Raw genomic sequence first — 15,668 nt, forward strand, 5'->3', positions numbered from 1 at the left:
TAACCTCTGTGAGAAGTAAAGTTATTAATGCCTACTGAAAAAATGGATCGAAACAACAGTTTGTACACTACTTGTACCTATAATAGTGCTTAAAAGACTAGAGTGCTGTATAATTTTGTGTTATCATTTTTAGAGGTTTTTCTAGAATTGATATGTGGGAGTGAAATGGATAAGTTTTACATAAAATATGTACATTTTCAACCAAGTAATGCCAAATTGTTTTCTACTATCAACATACTCTTCTAGCACTTGGTGTTAGACTTTTTAGTTATTTTCCAATCCAGTGGGGCTGCTGTTCTTGTTATTGCATTTTCCTGATAACTAATAAGGAACATTTAAAAAATATTTACTATATCAATAAATATTTTGACTATGTCATACTTGTTGGTTATATTCTGAGGTGTACTTGTTCATATATTTTGCCTATCTAACTATTGCGTTGTCTGTCTGCTTTCGTAACCATTTACGGTTCCTGTATTTTTAGGACACTAATATTTTATTGTTTCTCTTATTGCAAATATATACTCTCAGTTAGTACCTTGCCTTTTCACTTTCTTATAGTGTAATTTTATGAGTTTAAGATCACAATTTTAACGCCCAATTTAGCAATAAATCTCATCCTATAAGATTTGTGCTTCTTATGCACAATCTTTTAGGGGAGAAATCTTTCTCCCCTAAAACCTTCAGGCCATAAATATATTGCCTCTATTTTGTTCTAAAAGTTTGAATGTTTTGCCTTTTGCATTTGAATTCTTAAATTCTCAATAAATTGGGAATGAATTTATTGTGCATGATGTAAGGTAGGTATTCAATTTCAAATTTCTCATGTAGACAACCAATTTTTCGAACACCATTTATTCAATGACTGTCTTTCTCTATTTCTGTGAAATGCCACGTCTATTACACATCAAATGTCCATGCATCTGTTTCTTAGCTATCTGTTCTGTTCCATTTTTTTTTTTTTTTTGGCCTAATTGTCCACCTCTAAGTCAGTAAATTTTTGTGCAAACCTAGGGCTTGCACATTGCTTGTGCGGGGATATGACAGGCCAGAAAATAGAGAATCAGTATGGGACGTGTGGAACTCTTCCATGTCCCATCATATACCCCAACAGTGCTGTGCTGACCTGGGTTTAATAAGTTTTATTAACTTCTACCTAATAGATACTATTACTAGTCCCTGTTCTTGTCCACCTAGTTAGGAACAAAGGCATTATTTGTTTGTTTTTTTTAAAAAAAAATCTTATGCTATTTGAATTAAATAGAGTTTTAAAATGTGAGAGATTTGAAAAGGTTATATATAACCTTTTTACCTGTAGAAAACCTGGAGAGTGAAAAATTCTTTTGGAGGGGGGCTAAAAAAAATAACAGTCTCTCTAGGATCTATACCTAGAGGAAAGAGGGTTTGGTGATTAGCAAAGCTGGGTAAGAAGAAGTGAGAAAGGGGTTGCTCATAACCTGGAGTTTCAGGGCATAAACAGATGCTCTAAATAAGAAAAGCCCAGAAGTCAAAGGAGCCTTATGGCTGTCTCAGCCTATGGAATGCTATTTGTACTCAATGAAATATAATGAGAATAAAACAATGGAAGATAAAATTAGCTAGATAGGATGTAGATTTTAAAAACATATAGCTTTTGTGAACAAGTCTTTTAGCCCACACAATTTTTTTCCCTCTGTGAATAGGTCTAACTATCATTGTATGCACTATCTTAATGTGATTTTATATGAACAATATACAATAACATGATTCTTATCTCCATATTTTAATTTTCTGGCCCTTCTCCAGGGGAAATGACCACCTCCGTTGTTCTTCAAAGAAATTTCTCTGTCTGCAGCACTCTTAAAGAACAGCCTTGAGCAAAACTTAGTGGAGAAGCAAATTTGAATGGCTACCCACTTTAAATAAGCGAACCCAATTAGAAAAAGGTGGGAGAGTAAGATTTTAGGACTGAATGATTCAAATAGTCAGAAACGAAATAGTTTCACTCAGAGATCACATCCAGGCTGTCCTGCCGGGCACACTGTGTATGGATGTGGTGGCCACTGATAATAATTATAAGTATGAATTGAAGAATGTGTAGGAAAGCAGCTGCCCTAAGATGAATTGGCCCGGAGCCACAGTGAATGGTGCCCGATTAATTAAAATCCCCGGTCCTTGTTAAAATCACCATTCTACTCAACAGCAGCCAGTCAAGGAAATATACAGCAAGGTTAAAGTCGGCATGTGCAATTCAGATATCAGCTGCGCTCTTGGCCTTTGACTTCTGCATCTGAACATGTTGACTCTCTGCCAGCTTGGATGTAGAAGTTAATCAATCGTCTTCTACTTTCCTGACAAGAACGCCCCTCACAAGCATTAACAAGCAACGAAAAATTAGAATAAACCTTTTGTAGAGAAGATGGAGGATTGAGATTTATATTGTACACACCACAGCAAACTAGTTTGAAAGTCACCTAAAATATTTCTGATTTCCCCAATCTTTTGGGCCACTTCCAAGGGAATAACTTTCTCTGGATCCTCCCATGCAGACCCCAGACATGCTGGGCCCTTCTCTTTACATCTTGCCTTCATTTTTCTTTTCTTCATTTTTTTAGAGCATCTCAAGTTCTTCTCATTATCTTATGCATAGCAAGTTATCCACCATCTTTCATCATGGTGGGGGTGTTGAAAGGGTTAGGATTAGGGTTATGCTGGAGGCTCTTACATCCACTCTACGGGGCTAATTAATTTATTTGGCAAGTGTTTATTGGGCGCATACCATGTGCCAAACACTGTTCTAAGACCCGAGGAGACGGTGTGGGCAAAACAAATAAAAAATCCTTACCAACATGGAGTTTATATTCTAGTGGAAGGAGACTGTATTAGTCTGTTTTCACACTGCTGAAAAAGACATATCCAAGACTGGGCGATTTACAAAGAAAAAGAGGTTTAATGGACTCAAAGTTCCATGTGGCTGGGGAGGCCTCACAATCATGGCCGAAGGTGAAAGGCACTTTTACATGGCAGCAGGCAAGACAGACTTGAGAGCCAAGTGAAAGGGGTTTCCCCTTATAAAACCGTCAGTGCTTGTGACGCTTAGTCACTACCACAAGAACAATATGGGGGAAACCACTCCCATGATTCATTTGTCTCCCACTGAGTCCCTCCCACAACACGTGGGAAGTATGGGAGCTACAATTCAAGATGAGATTTGAGTAAGGACACAGTCAAACCATATCAGAGAGAGATAAAATAAATAAATACAACCAATAAATAATTCAAATGTATAATATATCAGATAATGATAAGAGCTATGTACGAGAATAAGACAAACAAGGGCTAAGGGATTCTGGAGAGGGCGCTGCAATTTTTGCAGGGTGGTCAGGGAAGATTTTGCTGACAAGGTAATATTTGAACAAAGGACTAAAGGAGGTAAGGAAGTGAATCTTGGGTATATCTGAGGAAAGAGAATTCCAGACAAAAGGAACGGCAGGCACACAGTTTCTGAGGCAGAAGTATGCCTAGCTTGTTTCTAGGACAGCAAGGAGGCCATGGTGGCTGAAACTGAGTGAGCAAGGGCCAGAATCAAGGGAGATGAGTTTGGAAAGATAATTAGGCAAGATCCTGAGGGGACTTATCCTATGAAGATTTTCGTATTTACATTGAGCAACATGCGGACACATTGGGGGATTTGGGGCAGGGAAATGACATGCTCTGATTTGTATGTTCAAATCTCTTTATGGCTACTGAGCTGGCAGTAGACTATAGCAGGAAAAGCGTGGTTGTAGGGACTGGTTAGAGGCTTATACCATAATCCAGACTAGAAATAGCAGTGGCTTGGAGAAGGGTGATTGAGATAGAGGTGGTAAGAAGTATTGGGTTGTGGATACATTTTTAAAAGTGTGTTAATAGACTTTGCTGACTTTTTTCGATGGGCATATAGAGGAAAAAAAGAGGAGGGTAAAGAAAGACTTAAAGGTTTTTGGCTTGAGTATTTGAAATAATGGATTTTTTTTTTTTTTTACTTTCAGAGGTTGAGGGTGAGGTGAAGAAAGTCCAGAAATTTGATTTTAGACACAATAAGTTTGAGACGCCCATTAGACATTCTAGATGACATGTTTTCTAGGCCCTTGGGTATGAAACACTGAAGTTCATGGAGAAGTCTAGACTGGAAATATGAATTTTGGAGTTGTAAACATACAAACAAGAATTGTCTGTTAATGAGAATTGTTGATATCATTAAGGTGGCTGATATGATCCAATGACATGAAAGTAAAAGCTTATCAGAATATTTCACCTAAACAAATAAGATGCTGTTCCCGAGTGAATGTTTCTTTATACATTATTGTGGTTGGGTTGCAGACGCCTGAGACTCTGTGTGCTCTGACCTTTCACCTCCCCTTTGACCAGTCTTCTATGTTTCTTGTACTGGCTTATTCTGTTTCTGGCTCACTGTGTTCTTTGTTGTTCTTTGAATATGCCACACGTGCTCTAATTGTGTGGCTTTAATACTTTCTTTCTACCTGAAAGTCTTCCTTCCCAGATACATGCAGAGTTTACTAGCTTATTTCCTTTGGGTCTCTCAATGTCACTTTATGCATTACTTCTCTCTTGCTGCATAACAAATTGCTCCAAAACTTAGTGGCTTAAAATAACAACAAATATTTATTATCTCACCTTTTCTGTGGCCAAGAATTTGGAAGCAGTTCAGCAGAGTGGTTCTGGTTAAGGGCTTCCAGTGAGGTTGGAGTTCCAACTTCTACTGGAGCTGCAGTCATCTGAAGGTTTTACTGGGGCTGGAGGTTCCACTTGCAAGCTTGCTCATTCACATGTTTGACAAATTAGTACTCTTGTGGGAGGTCTGATTTCCTTCCCACGTGGTCTTCTCCCAAGGGTGTTTGAGTGTCCTTATGCCACGGAGACTGGCTTGCCCAAGAGAGAGTGGTCCAAAAAAACAGAGTGGAAGCTTTGGTGCCTTTTATGACCCAGCCTCAGAGGTGAAATACCTTAATCTCTGCTCTTCTCTATTGCACTGATACCAGCCCTCGACTCTATCGCACTGAGACCAGTCCTAATTTATTTGGGAAGAGACTATCCAAGGGTGTGAACACCAGAAGATGAGGCCCATTGAGGGTCATCCTGAAAGTTAACTACCACATCTTATCAGGGACGTCTTCTCTGAATAACCTGTATGTTATGGACTGAATGCATGTACTGCTCCAAAATTCAAATGTTGAAACCCTAACACCCAGTGTGACTGTCTTTGAAATAGGGAGGTAATTAAGGTTAAATGAGGTCAGAAGGGTAGGGCCTTGATCTGACGGCTTAGAGTTCTTATAAGAAGAGAATCCGGAGAGCTCACTCTCTCTCCCTCCTCCAGCAAATACTGAAAAAAGGCCTTGTGAAGATATAGCAAGAACTTGGCCATCAGTCAGTCAGAGAGACCCCCTCACCAGAAACGGAATCAGCTGGAACCCTGATCTTGGACTTCTAGCTTCCAGAGTGGGGAGAAAATAAATATCTGTTGTTTATGCTAACCAGTCTGTAATATTTTGTTATGGCATTCTGAGCTAATACATAGCATAAAAGAGCAACTTCCTTCCTCAGCACTTTCCATCCCTTTATCCTGATTTATTTTTTCTCCATAGTACTTATCACAACCTGATATTTTCTCAATTTATTTATTGTCAGTTTCTCCTTAGTGGAGTGTAAGCTCTCTGAAGGCAGGGAATTTGTCTATTTGTTTACTGTTTTATCCTTGGGTCCCAAAACAAAGTCCGGCCCATGACAGGTACTCAAAATTACTTGTTGAATGATAAATGAATGGATGAATATTGGATATTGGACTCTATTTTATTTCTATTGATTGTCTCTTTGATGGCTGGGATTGTTCGTTCTTTAGGTAGACTTTGCATTCATTATACTCTAGCACCATTTCTGAAATCAGGTACAAAACAGAAATATTTTAAAATTTCAATTAATCTTGTGCATGTATTACTAAATTGTAATGGGCTATCTGAAAATTAACACAGTGAAATATAAGCTCACCTGAGAAAATTTTGAGTTTGCTTTCACTTGATTAATAAACTGTTGGCAACCTGGAATTCTTGGGGCTGTTCTTCCTGCCTGAGGGTGAGAATTCTGTACCTTTGTAGAGAAGTGGAAAGAACAAGTTATGACCGATCCTGAGGAAATACTACATGTGTTTTTGTGTGCTCTGAGAGACTGAAAAGACATGTAAAATACATTTCTGTATATTCCAATTTTTCCATCATGCTTATGTACTTACTTTTGTAGTTAGAAATAAAAAAGTAATAAATTTGAAATTTTAAAAAGAATAATTTTGAAATAGGATAAACTTATTCATGTCTGTGCTCTGCTTTTTACTGATCAGAATTGTTATTTAATCTGAGTCTTAGCTTCCTGCTCTGTAGACAGGAGACAATAACATGGAAGTTCAGCCTTGACTCACGTAGAAAAAATGTCACAGTCTTGGAGTGTGTTAGCTCATTCTTGTAGCCTTTGGTAAAGTTCTGAAAGAAAGGGAAGTGTTTAGTCCAAGCTGGCTCTTATAAGAGGAAACAAGACATAACCTTCCTATATGAAGTCCTTTTTGTTAGCAGAACCAGGGGAAGCCAGATTGGCTGACCAAGAACATCCCTTCAGTGCCATGGATGGGAATTAGTGCCAGTCTTCTCTGACTGGATATAGCATATGTTAAGGACCAATTGTTCTGAATTGTTCTCCCTATTTGCTTTTGTCCAAAAAGGAGTCTACCGTAGCTAGCTTATCTTCTTTCTAGTATTATTCTGTTGAGTATGGTGTATTGGAAATATTTAAATTTATGTAGCCATATGTTGGTAGACTCTGAGAAGTTTATGCATGGGCCTAACTCAGGGAAATATGCATTCCTCAGAGATGCTGGGCTTGGATCTAGATGTAGTAATGAGGTGAGACTTCTGATTGTCTCCCTCATAAAGCACCTTTGCCCATAATAAATGCTCAGGAGGGTAGCTACCACCACCCCCGTCATTGTTATTCATGCCACTTCTTTCTCCCCCTCTACAGTAACACAGACACCACCATTAATTTCACCTCTATCTGGGCTTGCTTAACACTTATGGGCGTAAACTTCTGTAGAAGCATGGACATGCTTGCAGCCAAGATTCTAAAAAAGCTAGAGCAGCAAGAAATCAGCACACTTTCAGCCAACAGTTGCTGGGAGAATCTAAGTCAGTAGAGACAAATTAGTCACAATACTGATATTGATGGACTTGGACAATTCTAATCAAATTAGAATGGAAACACGGGGGATTCAGAAAGGCAGGTCAATAAACAAGAAAACCCATTGAAAAAAAATCACCAGTATAATGATTGGACTTCATGTCTTTGGCTTCTTTCCCACCCTCCTAGGGCGAATCAGTAGTGTAATCCTCTCTTTTCCTTGCCCCTGCCAGGCTCCCTTCTCTGGCTCCCTTCCTGTTGCCTTGCTACCGCTTTGTAGCTCTTTTCTGCACACCCCCACCCCTCACTTTTATATAGGCTTGACAGGCTTTTCATAGATTTTAAGGAACAGGTTTCAGACTTAATTGACCTTATAAATACCATCATTTTATTTCATTGTCTTGGACTTGGGGAAAAATTATAAAATCCCTTTCCTTAGAACACTAAATCCAAATGCTTACCACTCATCTAAACTCAGCTTAAAGCAAGGTCTTGTATTTCATGGATGGAAATGTGATGTCCTCTTTAAAAATATAAAGCTATAATGGGTTTTCTTTGGTCCACATTATTTCATTGAAAGATTGGTATTAGTTGCTCACTTCAAAAAGGTGAAGAGATTTCACATACTATTTTGAATTTCTGAATTTTTTTGAAAAATCAAAAGATCTGGCAACACTGAGCCTACATGTCTGTAGAACAAGGGCTGCTGTAGCTGAGTCATGGTTCCTCTCAATTAGTGGCAGGAGCCCTTCAGTTCAGCACAGTCCCCACATGGACAACTTCATGCATTCATGGTGCCTCCTTGGCTCTTATGGGCCTTTCAGCATTTGACTTCACTGGTAGAGAAAGTGCGTTGCAGTTTTTCTTTGAACTCTGTCATCCTTTCCCTCAAGCAGATGTAAGAACAGAGTTGTGTACAGAGGTTGATGGAAGATGCATTAACTATGATGAAAGAGCTATGGCCATTTTGTTTAGAGAGCTTACTCAGTCATTTATGTATTCAGTCATTCATTTCCATTATCCTACTTTCTCTCCATTATTGCCTATCACTTTATTTAAATAGACATCATAGAAATTCGAACAGCACAAAAAGGCATGTAATGCCTTTTTTGTAAAAAACAGTGTTCCTCTCACTCAAATCTCCTCATCCACCTTTCCAGAAACTACCTCTGTTACTTTTTGTGTCTTCCTTCCCCAAGATAGACTGTATTTGTAATATATGTTCCACTTCATGTTATACCAAATGGTGACAGAATACAGACTATTCTGCATTTTCCTTTTTTTTTTGCTTGATGATATATCTTGCAAATTATTCCATATTGGTGTAGATTTGCCTCATTCTTTCTAAAGCCTGCATAGCACTTCATTTTATTGATGCACTATGATTTGCTTAAGCTTATTGATGGGTCTGTAGCTGGTTTTTAATCTTTTATGAATACAAACAATGCTGCAATGAACATCCTTGTACACATTTACGAAGGGCAAATTGTGCCAGCATATTTGTTAGATTAATTTTGTGAAGTGGTGTTGCTTGGTCAAAAGGTATAAGCAATGGTGTGAGTATGCTACAGTTAACTCACACAGGCTTACAAGCAGCTGATTTCTCTGCATCTCTTCCCAACTCCATAATCAATGACATCACATTGGTAACTTGCTATTGGCCACAGTGGGAGCATTTATATCATGAAAATATGCAAACACCACAAACTAGGGCTTAGGGCTTCCCCCCTCCCTCCTGGAGAGCTGGTTGTCAAACATTGCAATATTGTAATTCAATTCTGATGCTAACTACCCAGAGTTAGCCCACTCCAAAGGTTAAGGGAACAGTCCCTAACAAGACTTACTTCACTTCAGATGTCAGCCACAAGTTCAGGAATCAATAGGTAACCCACATTTTTGACAAATTGCTACAAATTTGGGAGTTCCCACAGTTCCCTCAGGTTTGATAATTCATTTGTTAGAATGATTCTTAGAACTCAGGAAAGCTGCATCTATAATTATAGCTTTATTATAAAGGATATGAATTAGGACCAGCCAATGAAGATACCCATAGGTGAGACCTGAGAGGGTCCCAAATGTGAAGCTTCTGTGTCCTCACCCTGTGGCTTCAAGATGCATCACCCTTTTGGCACATCATTGTGTTAACCAATCAGGAAACTCACTGGAGCTTCAGGTGTCCAGAGTTACAATTTGAGTTTCATTATGTAGGCAGGATTGATCAAGTCATTTGCCATGTGATTGTACTTAATCTCTATCCCCCCCTTCCTCATCCCTCCCTTGGGAGTCAGGAGATTATAAACGAATCTCAGGTGTCCCAAAGCTCAACCCTTTAATCATATGATTGGTTTTTCTGGCATGGCCAACCCCTATTCTGAAACTATGTAGGAGCCCACCTTGAGTCACCTTATTAGCATAAACTCAGGTGTGGTCCCAGGAGCTCAGCATGGATAAAAAAAGACACTCCTATTTGTCATTCAGAAAATTCCAAGGGCTTAGAGGCTTTGTCCCAGGAACCTGGGCCAAAGACCAATCAAATTATTTGTTATACAACAAACACAACAGCACATCACTGGATGTAAGTATTTAAAAGTGTTGACACATATTTCCAAATTGTCCTCCAAAGAGGTTGTACCAAATATGCATTCCCACCAGCAATGCATAAAAGTGTTTTTGGAGCAATAATTCTGACCACAGTGATTTGTCATACCGGATCACTAGAGTGTGCCAGTTATTTCCTTGAGACTGAGCATGAGGGAACTCTGGGTTATTTATATGTCACTGGGAGGATACATTCATATTCTTCCTGAGATCTTCAAATGCAACCCAATGCTTGTAAACTTTCTTATGGCTCTCTGCTTCCATTACTTGAGCAAATAGTTGTTGGTAAAATTCACCAGCTATTAATAGAAATGAGAGGAATTCAGCTATCGCACTGTTGGTTTTAGCTTTTCTATAATCACTCTTCTTCATTAGGAAACGTCTCTAAAGACTGCTGCCTTACAAGAGTAGAGACCATGCATGATAAAATCTCACAAACTTTGGGAAGGCCATTCTGAAATTGTGACAATAATAAGAATGTTTTGAAAATATCATTGTGCATTTTTATTGTTTCCTTCACTTGAGTACTGGGAATTTGTTTCAAAGCATCATCAAATCCCATTGGGTAATGCCTTAGTAGAATAGATAAGAAAAATATACAATCATTAAATAAAGACTATTTCTAATCATTGAAGTTTAATTAATATGTTATTCATATACATTAATTCAAGTCTTCAAAAACAGCTTGGATAGTCAGTAGGTTAAACAGTCCTCTTGAAAATCTAGACCAACATTGTATAATAAAGTTTTCTGTGTGATATTGGAAATCTACATCTGAGCTGTCCAACATGGTAGCCACTAGCCACATGTGGCTAAAGTGACTGAGTAACCAAATATTTAATTTTATTTAATTCTAGCTAATCTAAATTTAGATATGTAAATAGGTACATGTATCTACTGGTTACCTTATTAGACCAGTTCTAGGTTATAAAGACAGATTTAACCTTTGTTCTTTTCTTTTCTCTGATTTCTGATCCCTTCCCCTAGCTAGTCATGGAAAATAAGGAAAATGAAAGTACCTAAACAGGTTCATTTCTAAGTGCTTGACACATATCAATTCCTTTAATCCTCTCATCAACTGTATAAGATAGGTACTAACACTATCCCTGTTTTATTAATGCAAATGAAAAAATTGATGGCCGAGGTTCCACAGCTGATAAGTAATGACCTAAGACTTGAATACAGAAAATGTGACTTTAGGAGACCATGCTCTTAACTGCAATACCACACTGCCTCTAAATCTATATGCAAAGAAAATAAAAATCACCAGTGAGAAGTACTTTTTGTTTTCCAAATAAGCACTTGAGAATTGACATCAAAAGATCAAGGAAGCTGGGGATAAGGGTGCTAAGATGAGAGGATAGGAACAGGGTAGTGATGTGGAGAGGTGTGGAGTCAGCCTAGCACCTTCCAGGGCCAGAGCCAGTCTGTGCATGGATATTTATCCTCCACCTACAGACTGTCTGCTGACATTTGATTAAACACATCATGGAGGCCCACACAGAGGAGCAGTGTCAACAGTTTTTCCTGGTGCTCATGGGCCTTTCATCGTCAGTGGCTGTGGATTTTCCGGCAAAAGGAGGCCCACTTCTAACCATGGACTTTGCAGAGATTGATTTAAAAGCCACAATAAGATGTGCTGGATTGCTGTATTATCAAATTGTTTAAGCTGGGAATTAGTTTCCCAGAGTCCCCTTCCCTCTATGGTTCCAGGATAGGGTTGGCCAAAAGAAGAACTTGTATAAAACTTGGGAGGCAGAAGTGAAGCATTGACCATAGCTCATCTTCCCACCTGCTGGTTCTTCTGACCAACAGATTCATTTTTGGCTCCAGGTCCACTTCCAGATGGCTGGCAGTGGACCCACAAGGTGGTAGCTCCACAGGGGAAGAGCTGCTTATAGGCTTCTCTATGAGCTCCCCTACCAAGATCTGCCTCAGAGGCTGGAGACCCCTCTGCAAACTCTAACTTGGCTATTGGTGTCAGTGCTTCAAGAAGACTGGTTGATAACTTTTTCTCTGACCCTCCAACTCTTTCTGGAACTTTCTCTTCCAGCAACTTCCACAGTTGTGAGGTCTAATTCTTCTAATACATTTCTGTCTTAGTCTATTTTCTGCTCCCCTAACAGAGTACCACAGACTGGGTAATTTATAAAGAAAAGATATTTATTTTGGCTCACAGTTCTGGGGCTGAGAAGTCCAAGAGCATGGTGTTGGCTTCTGGTGAAGGCCTTCTTGCTGTATTATCCCTTGGCTGAAAGGTTGAAAGTGGAAGGGAGCCCATGAGACAGAGAGGAAAGGAGGGGGCTAAACTTCTGTGATAACTAACCCACTCCCACAGTAACAGCATTAATCCATCCATGAGAGTGGAGCCCTTATGACCTAATCACCTCTTAAAGGTCCCACCTCCCAACACCACTACATTGGCAATTAAGTTTCAACATGACTTTGTGGGGACATTCAAACCATAGCATTTCCTTGTAACATCCCAGTGGCTCTGCTTCCCTGACTAAAACTGTAATTGTTATACTATACTCTTAATAAGATGCTCAAAACAGAAGCTGGACTCCATGATACTTAGAGGAACCATTTAGGAAACTAAGTCTCAGCCCTAGCACTTGGGCAAGTCTAGAGTTGTGAGATCCTCCCTACTAAAACAGTTTATATTATTTGTCTTCTTGGAAGTTTCCTTCTGCCTATACAAACTGCCAGGACAAACTCCAGCTGATTAAGATGCTTCAGCTAGATGTTCCCAAGGCACTGTGGACTGCCCTGCACCCCCCACTGCAGAGCTTGTCCCATAATAGTATAATACTCTGTTCAGTGATTTGCATTCTCTGCCTTGCTGCCAGATATGAGAGTCTGGTAACCATGCATTGGGCTCACCACTTAACCCCCAGGGCACTGTGCCTGAGAGTGGTGGCTCATCTTGAATGAATGAAGTAGGAGAGACTGAGCTTTGAATTAATGTGACTTCACTGTGGTGAGAAACAGGGATACAGAAGATCTTGTCAGTGCCCTGGCCAGAAGCCCTTGGGTTCCTTTTACCTTTTCTGTGCAGTCCTTCCCAACTTTAGTGTATTTTTGTTTCCAAAGACCTGTACCTGGGACTGTTCTTCAGAGGCCTGTTCTCAGGCTACTGGAACCAGTCAGAATTGCCTGGGAGTTTATGTGTCTTTAAGGCAGCTTGTAAGCAATGACTGACCATGTGATCAGGAAAGCTCTAAGGCATAGCTTACGCTCCAAAGCTCCCCTGGGGATCAGCCTGGAGCAACCCTCTGTGAGACCTTACCTGCATCTCTCCCCTGCTTGGCTTCATCCTGCCTGGCTTACCTCATTCTTTTATAGGCCTCTCTTTGTTGCAGGAAGTCAGGGACCTCGAACGGAGGGCCCGGCTGGAGCCACAGCAGAGGAACATAAATTGTGAAGAATTCATTTTAATATGGACACATATCAGTTCCCAAAATTAATATTTTATAATTTCTTATGCCTGTCTTTACTGCAATCTCTGAACATAAATTGTGAAGATTTCATGGACATTTATCAGTTCACAAATAATACTAATAATATCCTTACAATTTCTTATGCCTGTCTTATTTTAATCTCTTAATCCTGTTATCTTCATAAATTGAGGATGTATGTCACCTCAGGACCACTATAGTTGTGTTAACTACACAAATTGATTGTAAAACAAGTGTGTTTGAAGAATATGAAATCAGTGCACCTTGAAAAAGAACAGAATAACAGCAATTTTCAGGGAACAAGGGAAGACAACCATAAGGTCTAACTGCCTGTGGGGTGAGGCAGAATACAGCCATATTTATCTTCTTGAAGAGAGCCTATAAACAGACGTGCAAGTAGGGAAGATATCGCTGAATTCTTTTCCTACCAAGGAATATTAATAATTAAGACCCTGGGAAAGGAATGCATTCCTGGGGGGAGGTCTATAAACAGCCACTCTGGGAGTATCTGTCTTATGTGGCTGAGATAAGGACTGAAATACGCCCAGGTCTCCTGCAGTACCCTTGGGCTTATTAGGGTGGGGAACAAATCCCACCCTGGTACATTTGAGGTCACACTGGTTCTCTGCTCTCGAACCCTGTTTTCTGTTGTTCAAGATGTTCATCAAGATAATACATGCACAGCTGAACATAGACCCTTATCAGGAGTTTTTTATTTTTGCCTTTTGCCTTGTGATCTTTGCTTTTCCCTTTGCCTTGTGATCTTTATTGGCCTCAGAAGCATTTGATCTTTGTTCTCCTTTTTGCCCTTTGAAGCATGTGATCTTTGTGACCTACTCCCTGTTTGTACAACCCCTTCCCTTTCGAAGTCCTTAATAAAAACCTGCTGGTTTTGCGACTCAGTTGGGCATCATGGTCTAACTGATATGTAATGTCACCCCCCAGAGGCTCAGCTGTAAAATTCCTCTGTTTGTATTCTTTCTCTTTATTTCTCAGCCGGCTGACACTTAGGGAAAATAGAAAGAACCTACGTTGAAATATTGGGGGCGGGTTCTCCCGATATCTCTTAATAGCACTCTTGTAATAAGTCACTAACTCCTGAATTCTCATCTCAGGGAGTATGTCCAGAGAAACTAACCTACGACCATGAGTATCTAAGGAAGAACACTGGCTTCCAATCTGGTTTGCCATCAGTCTGCCAAACTCAAGCCACCTCCCCTTTCTGGGAAAGCCCTGCTCTGATTCTGTTGATCCTAATGAAATGGCAGTTCCCAAAACACAGATAGTAAAGATGAGAAAAGTGTTTCACTTGCCCTTTGTCCCTTGCTAAAGTAGGTGAAAGATGCAATCTTATCAGTCTGCATCTGCAGTCTTATCAGTCTGCATCTGATCAGGAAACAGAAGCTACTCTAGGTTTTTAAATAGGCAGTTGATTGTAAAGGTGTTAGAAGAGCCAGGGGAGAAAAAGGTGAAGGTAAGATTTTTCAAAGATCAGTAGCTGCAGGAAACAGATATCACCTCTAGGTCCAAAAGAGCAAAGAGAAAGAGGTGTTGCTCAGAGTACACAATGTGGTGGTGTTAGAACAAAGTTGGCAGAAACCCAGAAGTCACATTTGTCCATGGCTACCACCTTTTGCTGCTGAGACTCCTTCCTCATTTGTTGCTGCATCCTCTGCAAGAAGCACAAGAAGAAAAAATATGTCTTCCTTACTCTCACCTTCCAAACTCCTGCCAGAGCCTCCCATTGGTAGCATCTGACAGGAAGCTAGGTGGAAAGTAGGTCTGACAAATGTAATTTGCAGGCTTTCTGCCCTGCTGGTGAGAAAAGGGCATAAAAGGGGAAGTGTAGGGCTGAAAGACAACAGATGCAATGTGGTACTTTACCTCAAAGTTGCCATCCTTTTCCTGATGGTAAAGATCATCTGAAGTCTTCCAAAGCTTCAGAATTGGTGCAGGAAAACCTTATTGGGGTACATGAGTAGGAGAGAAGGAAAGGGCAAGAGACAGAACAGTGAATGAGACAGCAAAAGGCATTGCCTACAGTCTAAAAAGCATCCCTTTATGAACACTCAGGAATTCTTTTTTTTTTTTTTTTTTGAGATGGAGTCTCACTCTGTTGCCCAGGCTGGAGTGCAGTGGTGTGATCTTGGCTCACTGCAAGCTCCGCCTCCTGGGTTCATACCCTTCTCCTGCTTCAGCCTCCTGAGTAACTGGGACTACAGGCACCCACCATCAGGCCTGGCTAATTTTTTCTATTTTTTTTTTTTTAGTAGAGAAGGGGTTTCACCATGTTAGCCAGGATGGTCTTGATCTCCTGACCTCGTGATACGCCTGCCTCGGCCTCCCAAAGTGCTGGGAGCCACTGAGCCCGGCCAACACCCAGGAATTCTTATGGGTTATTTACCCTTT

Source organism: Macaca thibetana, chromosome 2, assembly GCF_024542745.1.
Source record: "Macaca thibetana thibetana isolate TM-01 chromosome 2, ASM2454274v1, whole genome shotgun sequence".
In the NCBI taxonomy this organism is placed as follows: Eukaryota; Metazoa; Chordata; class Mammalia; order Primates; family Cercopithecidae; genus Macaca; species Macaca thibetana.